General features: G+C 38.6%; 1 protein-coding gene across 3 annotated transcripts in view; it reads left to right on the top strand.

Annotated features, from left to right (window-relative positions):
* Positions 1-12,167, top strand: part of HECW2 (HECT, C2 and WW domain containing E3 ubiquitin protein ligase 2) — a 415,256-nt gene that overhangs the window by 69,560 nt on the left and 333,529 nt on the right. The window lies entirely within an intron of this gene.

Here is a 12,167-nt window from a genome sequence, read left to right as displayed (position 1 = left end):
TTTCCGAATTATCATTCTTGATCACTCCTGGCATCAGATGAGGGGAATCCACAAAAGCCAACAGCCCTTTGAGTGCTTAGTAGGATGGTTTTGCTTTGGCAGTATCAGAAAATTCTTTTGTCTTAAATGTTGGAGTTTAATTATGTGCGGGAACATTGATTCCTTGTGGTGTGGTTTCTGCCTGTGGTTATAACCTTCACCCTCATTCAATATCTATTTCTGATAGCTATCATCAAAAAATCTACAAACAATAAATGCTGGAGAGGGTGTGGAGAAAAGGGAACCCTCTTGCACTGTTGGTGGGAATGTAAATTGATACAGCCACTATGGAGAACAGTATGGAGGTTCCTTAAAAAACTAAAAATAGAACTACCATACGACCCAGCAATCCCACTACTGGGCATATACCCTGAGAAAACCGTAATTCAAAAGGAGTCAGGTACCACAATGTTCACTGCAGCACTATTTACAATAGCCAGAACATGGAAGCAACCTAAGTGTCCATCGACAGATGAATGGATAAAGAAGATGTGGCTCATATATACAATGGAATATTAGTCAGCCATAAAAAGAAAGAAATTGAGTTATTTGTAGTGAGTGGATGGACCTAGAGTCTGTCATACAGAGTGAAGTAAGTCAGAAAGAGAAAAACAAATACCGTATGCTAACACATATATATGGAATCTAAAAAAAAAGGTTCTGAAGAACCTAGGGGCAGGACAGGAATAAAGACACAGACGTAGAGAATGGACTTGAGGACATGGGGAGGGGGAAGGGTAAGCTGGGACGAAGTGAGAGAGTGGCATTGACATATATACACTATCAAATGTAAAATCGATAGCTAGTGGGAAGCAGCCGCATAGCACAGGGAGATCAGCTCGGTGCTTTGTGTCCACCTTGAGGGGTGGGATAGGGAGGGTGGGAGGGAGATGCAAGAGGGAGGAGATATGGGGATATATGTATATGTATAGCTGATTCACTTTGTTATAAAGCAGAAACTAACACACCATTGTAAAGCAATTATACTCCAATAAAGATGTTAAAAAAAAATTTCTATTTCTGAGAAAACCCTTAGAGAGTGTCTTGGCTAGAATTGCTCTCGTTAGTCAAATCAGTCTTCTAGTTCTGGGTAACCATAACTCCCTGCACAGATAAGTGAAATCTCATTTCACAGTATTTGGGGCATTTCACTAATACAGATCAGAGAAAACAACAGAGTTTCCAGATACTTGACTGCCGTCTTTCATTTTTACTCAAGTCATTGAATGAAACATTTAAATAGTGAATTTGGAGTTCTAGAGAATGAAAAATTGTAGGGATGTGGAATTCTCTCTCCTCTGGCTTTTATTAGAGTTAGGAAAAGAACCAGGCCTGACCACATAATTGTGACTGCTCTGATGAAGAATGGGCAGAACAATGAAGCAGTGATGTGTTGACAATGCCTTGGATGTGCACAATAGAACAGGCTTCTTTTTTGTTTTGTTTTGTTTTGCTTTTTTAAGAGCATCATGTTCTGGTTGGTGGAGCCCGGGATTATAATGCCAGGATACCAGGGTTCTAGTCCTGGTGTTTCTGCCTCTGACTCTCAGCATTGACTTTGGAAATCTGTTAGCTTTTGGTTGCTTCAGGCAACAAATTTTTTTTTTTAATATAAATTTATTTATTTATTCATTTATTTAATTTTTGGCTGCGTTGGGTCTTCGCTGCTGCACGCGGGCTTTCTCTAGTTGCAGTGAGCGGGGACTACTCTTTGTTGCGGGGCGCAGGCTTCTCATTGTGGTGGCTTCTCTTGTTGCAGAGCACAGGCTCTAGGCGCACGGGCTTCAGTAGTTGTGGCACATGGGCTTCAGTAGTTGTGGCTCGTGGGCTCTAGAGCACAGGCTCAGTAGTTGTGGCACACGGGCTTAGTTGCTCCGCGGCATGTGGGATCTTCCCGGACCAGGGCTCGAACCCATGTCCCCTGCATTGGCAGGCGGATTCTTAAACACTGTGCCACCAGGGAAGCCCAACAAATTGTTTTTAAATGGGGGAGGCTGAGTGTGTTCTACCTCCCATATAGAGGATAGGATGGTGGTAATGTTGCTTTTAATGTAATTTAAAAAATTATGTTTGACTTTGTTTTCTATTAATTAGTCAATTTCCGGTCTTGTAGGCACCGATGTTACCTTAATATTTAATTAATTGCTTGGTAATGCATTGGATAATTTAAAGATATTTAAAAGTCTATGTCATATTTATTGAGGGAAGAATTTGGCATATTAAGTAACGGCTTAAATGATCTCCTGGAGATGCAGGTGAACATTAATCAAAGCTACCATCATCAATACAATCACCATCACTTTCATCATCAACATCTATTGAGCCCTTGCTTGTGGGACTCATTTTCTAGAAGAGGAAAATGAAGCTTTGAGAGGAAAGTAACTCACTCAACCTTTATGATCTCTGTAAACAAAAATTTAAGGAATCTTTATCATTATATTTTTTAAATGTTGAAATACTGAAAAATGGAAGCCTGAGAGTCTTCATGTCCATGAGCTTTCTTTAAGCATTAATTTACATGACTGCTTGTGAAATTTTAACCAGGACGTAAAAATCATTTAATGTTTCTTAAAAATTTTCACTTAAATACTTCTAGGAGAACTGTAAACCCCCAGGGGCTTGATGTACAGTTCAAAGTGTTGTGCTGCAAGTTTGAAGTTTCTCTGAAATGCAATGTTTTTAATATCCATGCAGATGTAGCATTCTATTTTATACATACCTCTTGTTTTAACATAAAAATACTGTTTTAAATTATTCCACATTAGGTAAACTTTGATACTCCGAGAAGGTTTTCCTGGCATTTGCAGTGCTTTTAGCATTGCCTCAGACCCTAACTGTGAGCTTCCAAGTTTGGCAGGTACAGCTTCATGTTGTGGATGGTGCCTGGGTTAAAATGATTTACTAATATTCATATATAAGTTTCTGAAACATTATTGTGAAGAGAATATTTTATAATTATGTTAGACGTTTTCTATATAAAAGCAGTTGTCAGTTGGCCGCTAATGGTAGGTTTTTTTTTGGTGCTCACTTTTCACAGTAGTGGTCACATAAAAGGGAGACTGCAGGACTGGAGAAATTGCTTAGAAGTGACAGGCTTGGGTCTCATTCTGGGCCCACAACTTGGGCCAGTTAATACTTTACCTACAAGAGGAGGTCGAGTCTTCACATGTAAAATGGAATGTAGTATCTACTTACATTAGATTGTTGGGAATGTGAAATGAAATCATGCTTTTCTCCTTGTCCTTACCCTTTCCGGTGTGTTCATATGCTCCACAGCCATTGGGTTTTGGCAGGGATACGAGCGATGTTAAGGAATGGATGGGAAACTTGCTTTGTTTGCATACTCGCTTCTGTAGATCCTAAAGCCACACTGTTCTATGTTTTAGCTAGCTTTCTGCTGTTCACAGTGTATTTTTTTCTGACCTTATAAATAATTTTTTCTTATTTCTGGTGAATTACTCATGTATCTCCTCCTATGAGAGCTGATTGAATTCCCTCAGACCTGCCTTGTCTCCTTGTCTCTATTTTGCTTACTCATGGGACATTCATCCACATCCACCATTAAAAGCTACAGTTGAAAAACTGTTTTGAGTATTGTATTACAAACCAATCTAAGCCATTCTGGTTATGTACAACTATTAGGCTTATTTGTTTTGGTAAACATCACTAACCTCCAGTACTTAGGAGTAGCTTTCTTACTGGGTAATAATGAAAGCAAGTTTCGGACTTCATTTCATTGCACATAAAAATGTTTATTAGCAAGAAAGTACAAAAGACTCATACAACCTGTTCTGTAAGCTCTATGAATTCCCAGCAATCTGTCCTTTTTGGTGCTTTTTAGTTGTACATTGCATGATAGGTTTTCCTGGGGCAATTGCAATAGTGTTATAGCAGGAATACTTTGTTAGCTACCTAGTGTTGGGTGGACAGGAGTGCATTGGAACGGAGACTATCCAGAGGGCTTTGAAGAATCAGACCTAAGATGCTAGTCTTTTTTTTTAATAAATTTATTTATTTTATTTATTTATTTTTGGTTGCTTTGGGCCTTCGTTGCTGTGCGTGGGCTTTCTCTAGTTGCGGCAAGCAAGGGTTACTCTTCGTTGAGGTGTGCGAGTTTCTCATTTCAGTGGCTTCTCTTGTTGCGGAGCACGGTCTCTAGGCATGCGGGCTTCAGCAGTTGTGGCTCGCGGGCTGCAGTACTTGTGGCACGCGGGCTGCAGTACTTGTGGCTCGCGGGCTCTAGAGTGCAGGCTCAGTAGTTGTGGCACACTGGCTTAGTCACTCCACGGCATGTGGGATCTTCCCGGACCAGGGATCGAACCCGTGTCCCCTGCATTGGCAGGTGGATTCTTAACCACTGTGCCACCAGGGAAGTCCCTAAGGTGCTATTCTTAATGTCATGGTCTGCACGCTTATAGATTTTTATTTTTTGATAATAATTTGACATTTACAGGAAAATTGCAAAGGTAATACAGAGTTTCCATATTCCTCTTATCCAATTTCCCCTTTTGTTAACCTTCCACATTACCATGGTCTGTCTATCAAAACTGAGAAATAAACACTGGCACATTAATGTTAACTAAACTCCAGACTTTTTCCCACTGATATTCTTTTTCAATTCTAAAATCCAGTCCAGAATACCACATTGCATTTAATCATTAGATTTTTGTACCAGGTTAATGAAAGAGATCAGTTCCCACATCTTCAATGCCACTGAAATTTGACCAGTGAAAACTTGTCTCTAACATCTACAAGACCTATGATCAAAACCACCAGTGTTGATTGGAGAGAAAGGTAGAGTGGTTCTTTTGAGTCAGTGTCAGTTGACTGCCTTTGGAGTGTACAGTCCCAATTAGGATGGAGATTAAAACTAATACGTGCATATATTTCATATTGCTCTGCTGTAGTATTTTAAGGTAGATTCCAGGTAATATAACACTTAGCTTATGTTCAAGTTCAGTTTAGGTTAATATGTGCTATAGATTATTGGTGAGAGGAAATCTTTAGTTCTTTTTAAAAATTATAACATTTTCCACCCTAATTGTAAAAAGTAGTACTTTTGTTCACTTGTAAGACATATAGAAAACATAGATAAGCATAAAAAAGTAAATATGCCTAATTCACATAGTTCTCATCATTCTGATTTTCTTGGCTTAAACTTTAAATTTTCCCTTAAATCTAATTACCCCTGTGACCCCTAGAAACAAGGAAAATGTCAGAAATACGTGCAGTCTGAATCTGCATCCATCTTTCGCTAAGTGTTTCAGGGAAGCTTTTGCCTTTTTGCCATCAGGAATGGACTGGACTGATCTCAAAAACTGAGAGGCAATGAGACAAAATGCTTCTTAGCATACAGTATTACTTTTGTTTAAGCAAAGTTTATTATGGGACTTTGCACTTACGTGTTTTCAAGAAATAAGAAAGTGTGCAAATGTTCCTCAGAACACATACTGATTAAGGTGCTGATGTCACAGCTCAGGCAAGCTGCCAATGCTCTTCTCTGTTTATTTTCTGTTTATTTTGATCTTTTTCGGGGGTACAGTTGTTGAGTTACTGATGTGTTGCTGTGGGAGAGATTGTTGACAGTGGTTCTGCTGTACTGGTGAACCTGTGAAAGTGAAACTGGGTGGCAGAGGAAAGCCAGTTTCACATGAGGCGGGAGTTTCAATCCTGACTCCACCACCTTCTAAGGGTTTGAGATTGGACAGGGCTGTGCTACGTAGCCTCTCCCCACCTTGTTTCCTCACCTGTAGCACAGGGATAATGATAAGTACCTCAGAGGGCTGAAGGCTACGTTAACTGAGATGATGTATGGAAAGCACCTATGTAAGTGGTAGCTATTATTAATATTAAATATGTTTTCTGTTTCTTTTTCTTGGTTGTAAATTGAATCAGTTCCAGTCCCAAGGCAGACATCTGTTGGGCTCCCTCTGTGTGCCTAAGATCTGGATATGGCGCTAGGGACACAGAGAAATGACATGTCCTGGTTCTCAAGGCGCTGCATGGGGTAGTGGAGACATATGCCAACACCATGGGACACTGTGGGACAGGCATGGTGGGAAGACTGGTAAGGAGCCAGAGAGGCCTGCCTGGGAGAGGCAGAGATACAGAGAGGACATCCACGTGGACAAGAAGGCAGCAGACACCAAGCTAAGGCTGGGTTTGACATTATTGGCATTACTGGCCTGCCAGAGTACTGGCATTCAGAGTATGATTCTATTGTACCTACTTGCTAATAAACATTTTTATGTGCAGTGGAGTGCCCAGTAAATGTCATTACTGTGAATGCATGGCACAGAGGAGTTAAGGATCCTACCGAGCCTCCGAATGGGAACTCTCTAAGGGAGTTCTCTGAGGTGATGTGCAGAAGCCTTTTGTAAAGTGAACTGTCACCATGTAGGTCTTATAAATTTGGTTTTGTGTCCCATTTCCCATCACATTAGGCTCAGATGCCTCTGCATATTTTTTTCATTATATTTTACTTTTTCTTAACACATTCTTGGTTTATAAGAGACCTATAACAACATTATAGAAAACTTGGAAAAATATATAAAGACAGGAGAAGGAGAAGAAAACAAACAAACAAACAAAAAACGGTCCACAGTTCCATAGCTATGTTACTGCAGTGCATTTCTGTCTTTCTTCATCTTATCCCAGTTGTGTACAAAAATTCTCTTCCCCCCCTTCCTATTTTATACTGCTAAAATTTGATTAACACAAACATTAGAGAAGCCGAATTGTAAGCCATACGTTCTCTGTGGGGTGTTGAAGGAAAAAGGGTTGCAATAAGGATGGATTATCCCATGGGATTTGCCTGAGTGATGCTTGATGTAGAATTATGGGAAATTAATGAGCTCCAGACCTTTTTAACAATAGTTTCCCTCCCCAGTCACTGGTGAGCTGCTGTGTCCTAAAAGTGTGGGGAAGTGGGATTGTGGGTGGTTGGGCGTGTCCATAACTTAGGACGGAACAGTTTTCACAGATTTTCACCTGATGTGTCTCTACTATTGATTACCTAGTATTTTCTATTTACTCACTTTTAACTTAAGGAAATTTATTTTAAAAGGTAGCTCATATATCATTATTACATGATCAAGAGAAGGTAACTGTAGTAATTACAATAAAAACAAAACAATGTAATTAACTTTTAGTCTGATACTGATACTTGCCAAAGGCTCTAAGCCAAATTTCTGCTCTGTTAAAATGGGAGGTTAGCAAGTGTTGAAGATTTATTCACAGCACCCTATCATCAAAGAGAGACTTTATTTCAGTAGAATTACTGGAATAAAATCCATGTATTGTATGCGTGTCAATTTAGTCCAAAAGTGCCTCAGAATAAATGCCGTGATCCCTGCCTAATTTTCTTCTTAGAGGCTATTATTTCAGGTACCCTCATAAGGAATGAACACCTCAGTGCTGGATATTTAGAACTTCAAGTATTGTTATAGAAATCTATACCAGAGGATTTCATTACCTTAAGGAATGTTAGGAATAATTTTTCATCCATGAACTCGATGCCATTGGTATGAATGAGCTGTGGGAAGTCCGGGAGTCACTACTGGGGCAGGGTCCCGGGACAGTGGCTTGTCCTGCCGTCAAGACACCCTTGTGTTTTTCTCAGAGTGTCTTTTGTCTAAGTCCCAGAGGAAGTACCAGAGGAAGAAAGTGGGACGTCCTTGAGTTACAAAACAGGTTTGATGCCTGCTTAACAGTAAGTGTACCTTTGGCTGAATTTAGTCTGTGACTTAACATACTCCCCAGCAGCAAGCTCGTGAGGAGTGGGATATATAGCTTGTACCTACCTTAACCGATTAAAAGACCCAGACCTTTTCCGAAAAGGTCAGCTTGCAGAAACTTTCTTACTCTCTAATTCAATGTGATTTAATGCCTAGCCTATTACCAAGCAGCACATCCTGAATTTTGGAAAAGATAGCCCTTGGGAAAGCTGTGTTTGCATAACTCTGGCTTGTTTTCTAGCAGTCTGGGGCTAGATCAGTATTTCTCAAATTATCTTTGGAGAAGGGCCAGATTTTCTTTTTTAAGATTTTAATTTTCAATACGTTATGGGCTGATACTGTGAGTTACTAGAAAAATAAGACAGAAACCATACATATAAAATACAAGCCCAAACTTTTTATTATTAGATTCAACCAACAAAATGACATTCCAGTAAACAATAGCAAACATAACATAGGAAAAAAAGAAGAAATTGCAGAACTTATAGGGCTGATGACCTGCTACTCACAAGGCATAATGTCTACCTAAAATGTTTCAGGTTTTAATTTGATAACACTCATAGTAGACAAATCATTCTTGCAGAGTATGTTGACAGGAAGGGAAGAATAGATTTTTAAAGCAATCTCAGCAAACTCAGGATATTCATTTAAAACTTTTATACAAAGTGAAGCAGGAACTTCCCTGGTGGTCCAGTGGTTAAGACTCTGCGCTTCCACTGTAGGGCATGAGGGTTCGATCCCTGGTCAGGGAACTAAGATCCTGCATGCCACGCAGTGTGGCCAAAAACAAACAAATAAATAAATAAAATGAAAATAAAATATAAAAACATGGAGAAGTTTTTTTTAAAACATCTTTATTGGAGTATAAATGCTTTACAATGGTGTGTTAGTTTCTGCTTTATAACAAAGTGAATCAGCTATACATATACATATATCCCCATATCTCCTCCCTCTTGCATCTCCCTCCCACCCTCCCTATCCCACCCCTCTAGGTGGTCACAAAGCACTGAGCTGATCTCCCTGTGCTATGTGACTACTGCCCACTAGCTATCTATTTCACGTTTGGTAGTGTATATATGTCAATGCTACTCTCTCACTTCATCCCAGCTTACCCTTCCCCCTCCCCGTGTCCTCAAGTCCATTCTCTACGTCTGCATCTTTATTCCTGTGCTGCCCCTAGGTTCTTCAGAACCTTTTTTTTTTTTTAGATTCCATATATATGTGTTAGCATATGGTATTTGTTTTTCTCTTTCTGACTTCATTCTGTATGACAGACTCTAGGTCCATCCACCTCACTACAGATAACTCAATTTCATTTCTTTTTATGGCTGAGTAATATTCCATTGCATATATGTGCCACATCTTCTTTATCCATTCATCTGTCGATGGACACTTAGGTTGCTTCCATGTCCTGGCTATTGTAAATAGAGCTGCAGTGAACATTGTGGTACATGACTCCTTTTGAATTACGGTTTTCTCAGGGTATATGCCCAGTAGTGGGATTGCTGGGTCGTATGGTAGTTCTATTTTTAGTTTTTTAAGGAACCTCCATACTGTTCTCCATAGTGGCTGTATCAATTTACATTCCCACCAACAGTGCAGGAGGGTTCCCTTTTCTCCACACCCTCTCCAGCATTTATTGTTTGTAGATTTTTTGATGATGGCCATTCTGACTGGTGTGAGATGATACCTCATTGTAGTTTTGATTTGCATTTCTCAAATGATTAGTGATGGTGAGCATTCTTTCATGTGTTTGTTGGCAATCTATATATCTTCTTTGGAGAAATGTCTGTTTAGGTCTTTTGCCCATTTTTGGATTGGGTTGTTTGTTTTTTGGATATTCAGCTGAATGAGCTGCTTGTAAATTTTGGAGATTAATCCTTTGTCAGTCGCTTCATTTGCAAATATTTTCTCCCATTCTGAGGGTTGTCTTTTCACCTTGTTTATGGTTTCCTTTGCTGTGCAAAAGCTTTTAAGTTTCATTAGGTCCCATTTGTTTATTTTTGTTTTTATTTCCATTTCTCTAGGAGGTGGGTCAAAAAGGATCTTGCTGTGATGTATGTCATAGAGTGTTCTGCCTATGTTTTCCTCTAAGAGTTTGATAGTGTCTGGCCTTACATTTAGGTCTTTAATCCATTTTGAGTTTATTTTTGTGTATGGTGTTAGGTAGTGTTCTAATTTCATTTTTTTACATGTAGCTCTCCAGTTTTGCCAGCACCACTTATTGAAGAGGCTGTCTTTTCTCCATTGTATATTCCTGCCTCCTTTATCACAAATAAGGTGACCATATGTGCATGGGTTTATCTCTGGGCTTTCTATCCTGTTCCATTGATCTGTATTTCTGTTTTTGTGCTAGTACCATACTGTCTTGATTACTGTAGCTTTGTAGTATAGTCTGAAGTCTGGGAGCCTGATTCCTCCAGCTCTGTTTATCTTTCTCAAGATTGCTTTGGTTATTCGGGGTCTTTTTTGTTTCCATACAAATTGTGAAATTTTTTGTTCTAGTTCTGTGAAAAATGCCATTGGTAGTTTGATAGGGATTGCATTGAATGTGTAGATTGCTTTGGGTAGTATAGTCATTTTCACAATATTGATTCTTCCAATCCAAGCACATGGTATATCTCTCCATCTGTTTGTATCCTCTTTAATTTCTTTCATCAGTGTCTTATAGTTTTCTGCATACAGGTCTTTTGTCTCCTTAGGTAGGTTTATTTGTAGGTACTTTATTCTTTTTGTTGCAGTGGTAAATGGGAGTGTTTCCTTAATTTCTGTTTCAGATTTTTCATAATTAGTGTATAGAAATGCTAGAGATTTCTGTGCATTAATTTTGTATCCTGCTACTTTACCAAATTCATTGATTAGAGAAGTTTTAAAATAAAAAAAACTCAAAATGAAACAAGTAATGCTATTATTTTCAAATTAATCTTCCATCCTTTATCAGTAACCAGTTTCAACAGTTTTATGGTAAATAACTTGCCTGTTGAAGAAAGAAATGATTTCTGGCTTTTATACACTGTTGGGTTATAGTTGACAACGTATGTGAAAGTGTTATATGTTGTGACATGGACCTAATGTACATTCCTGGCGTGCAGCTTGCGCCACACGTGTCCCACCCCATGAGTTTGATAGTACCCTAACTGGCCTATGACTTGTTCAATGAGCAAAGTCCACTGACTACAAGCTTGGATGTCAGAGCAGTGTCAAAATGCTAGAAAAGTTTCTAGCTGCTTAACTTTCCATTTCTGTACTTATTTCATGGACCAGTACCAAACCATGGGCCAATGGGCACAGGTCTGCAGACCATTCTTTGAGTAGCACCAGTGCAGATGATCCTTTTTACTTACTCTATCTCTCTACGTATGATTTATTTTTTTCTCTTCTTCTATGCCTATCCAAATCTTCCTCGGTTAAACTAGCTTCTCAGAATCTCTTTTTGTGACTTCTTACTATGTTCATTTGTTCTGTACATTTAGATTTAATTATATACTGATTTTTCATTGTTTTCTAATTGTTTTTGTGACTGTTTTCTCACCAACAATATTACAAGCTCTCTGAGGATGAGGATTTAGCATGGTGCTGAAAGTGCTTATTGAATACTCTTTAGGTGGATTGTATAACAGGTAAAACAACAACCACCATTGTGGTAGATTTACATTTAAAGACAGCAAAGTTTACATATAAAGTATAGAATATTATGGAATGTGCTGTTATATCTTCAATGTTATCTATGCTTAAACTATGTATGGATTGTTTAGGTTTAAAGAATAAAGGTAAAATGGGTGAAAGGGAACAAAAGGTTACAGTTGTAAAATAAGTCCTGGGGATATAATGTACAGCATGGTGACTCTAGTTAATAATACTGTAGTGTGTGTTTGGAAGTTGCTAAGAGAGTAGACCTGAAAAGTTCTCATTACAAGAAAAAAAGTGTAACTGTGTATGGTGATGGATGTTAACTCGACTTACTGTGATCATTTTGCAGTATACACAAATCTTGAATCATTATGTTGTACACCTGAAACTAATATAATGTTATATGTCAATTATACCTCAATGAAAAAAAAATAAAGGACAATAATAGAGGAATGGATTGTCTTATAGATTTTGGTTCTTTTTTCTTGGTCAGAGATATTGTGTTAGTGGTAGATTCAAAAGTAAAACTAGTTGAAGATTTAGGAAAAGTCTTTTGTATCCAAAGTAAGTGATGTAAAATGTTGCAGGAAGGTTGCAAAATGGTGGCCCTCAAACTTGCTTTATTTGGCCCATATTGCTTTTTTAAAAAATTGGAATATGTCACATGAAAAAAATCCCGATTTCTAGCATCTCTTTAAAAAACTCTAATGTTTGGCTCCATGGATAAAAGTGGCAATTGCTCCCTGCCTGTTTTCCAGGTCC

The sequence above is a fragment of the Balaenoptera musculus genome, chromosome 7 (assembly GCF_009873245.2).
Source record: "Balaenoptera musculus isolate JJ_BM4_2016_0621 chromosome 7, mBalMus1.pri.v3, whole genome shotgun sequence".
Classification (NCBI taxonomy): domain Eukaryota; kingdom Metazoa; phylum Chordata; class Mammalia; order Artiodactyla; family Balaenopteridae; genus Balaenoptera; species Balaenoptera musculus.
The sequence above is the reverse complement of the archived record's forward strand: the minus strand, read 5'-3'. Positions and strand labels throughout refer to the sequence as shown.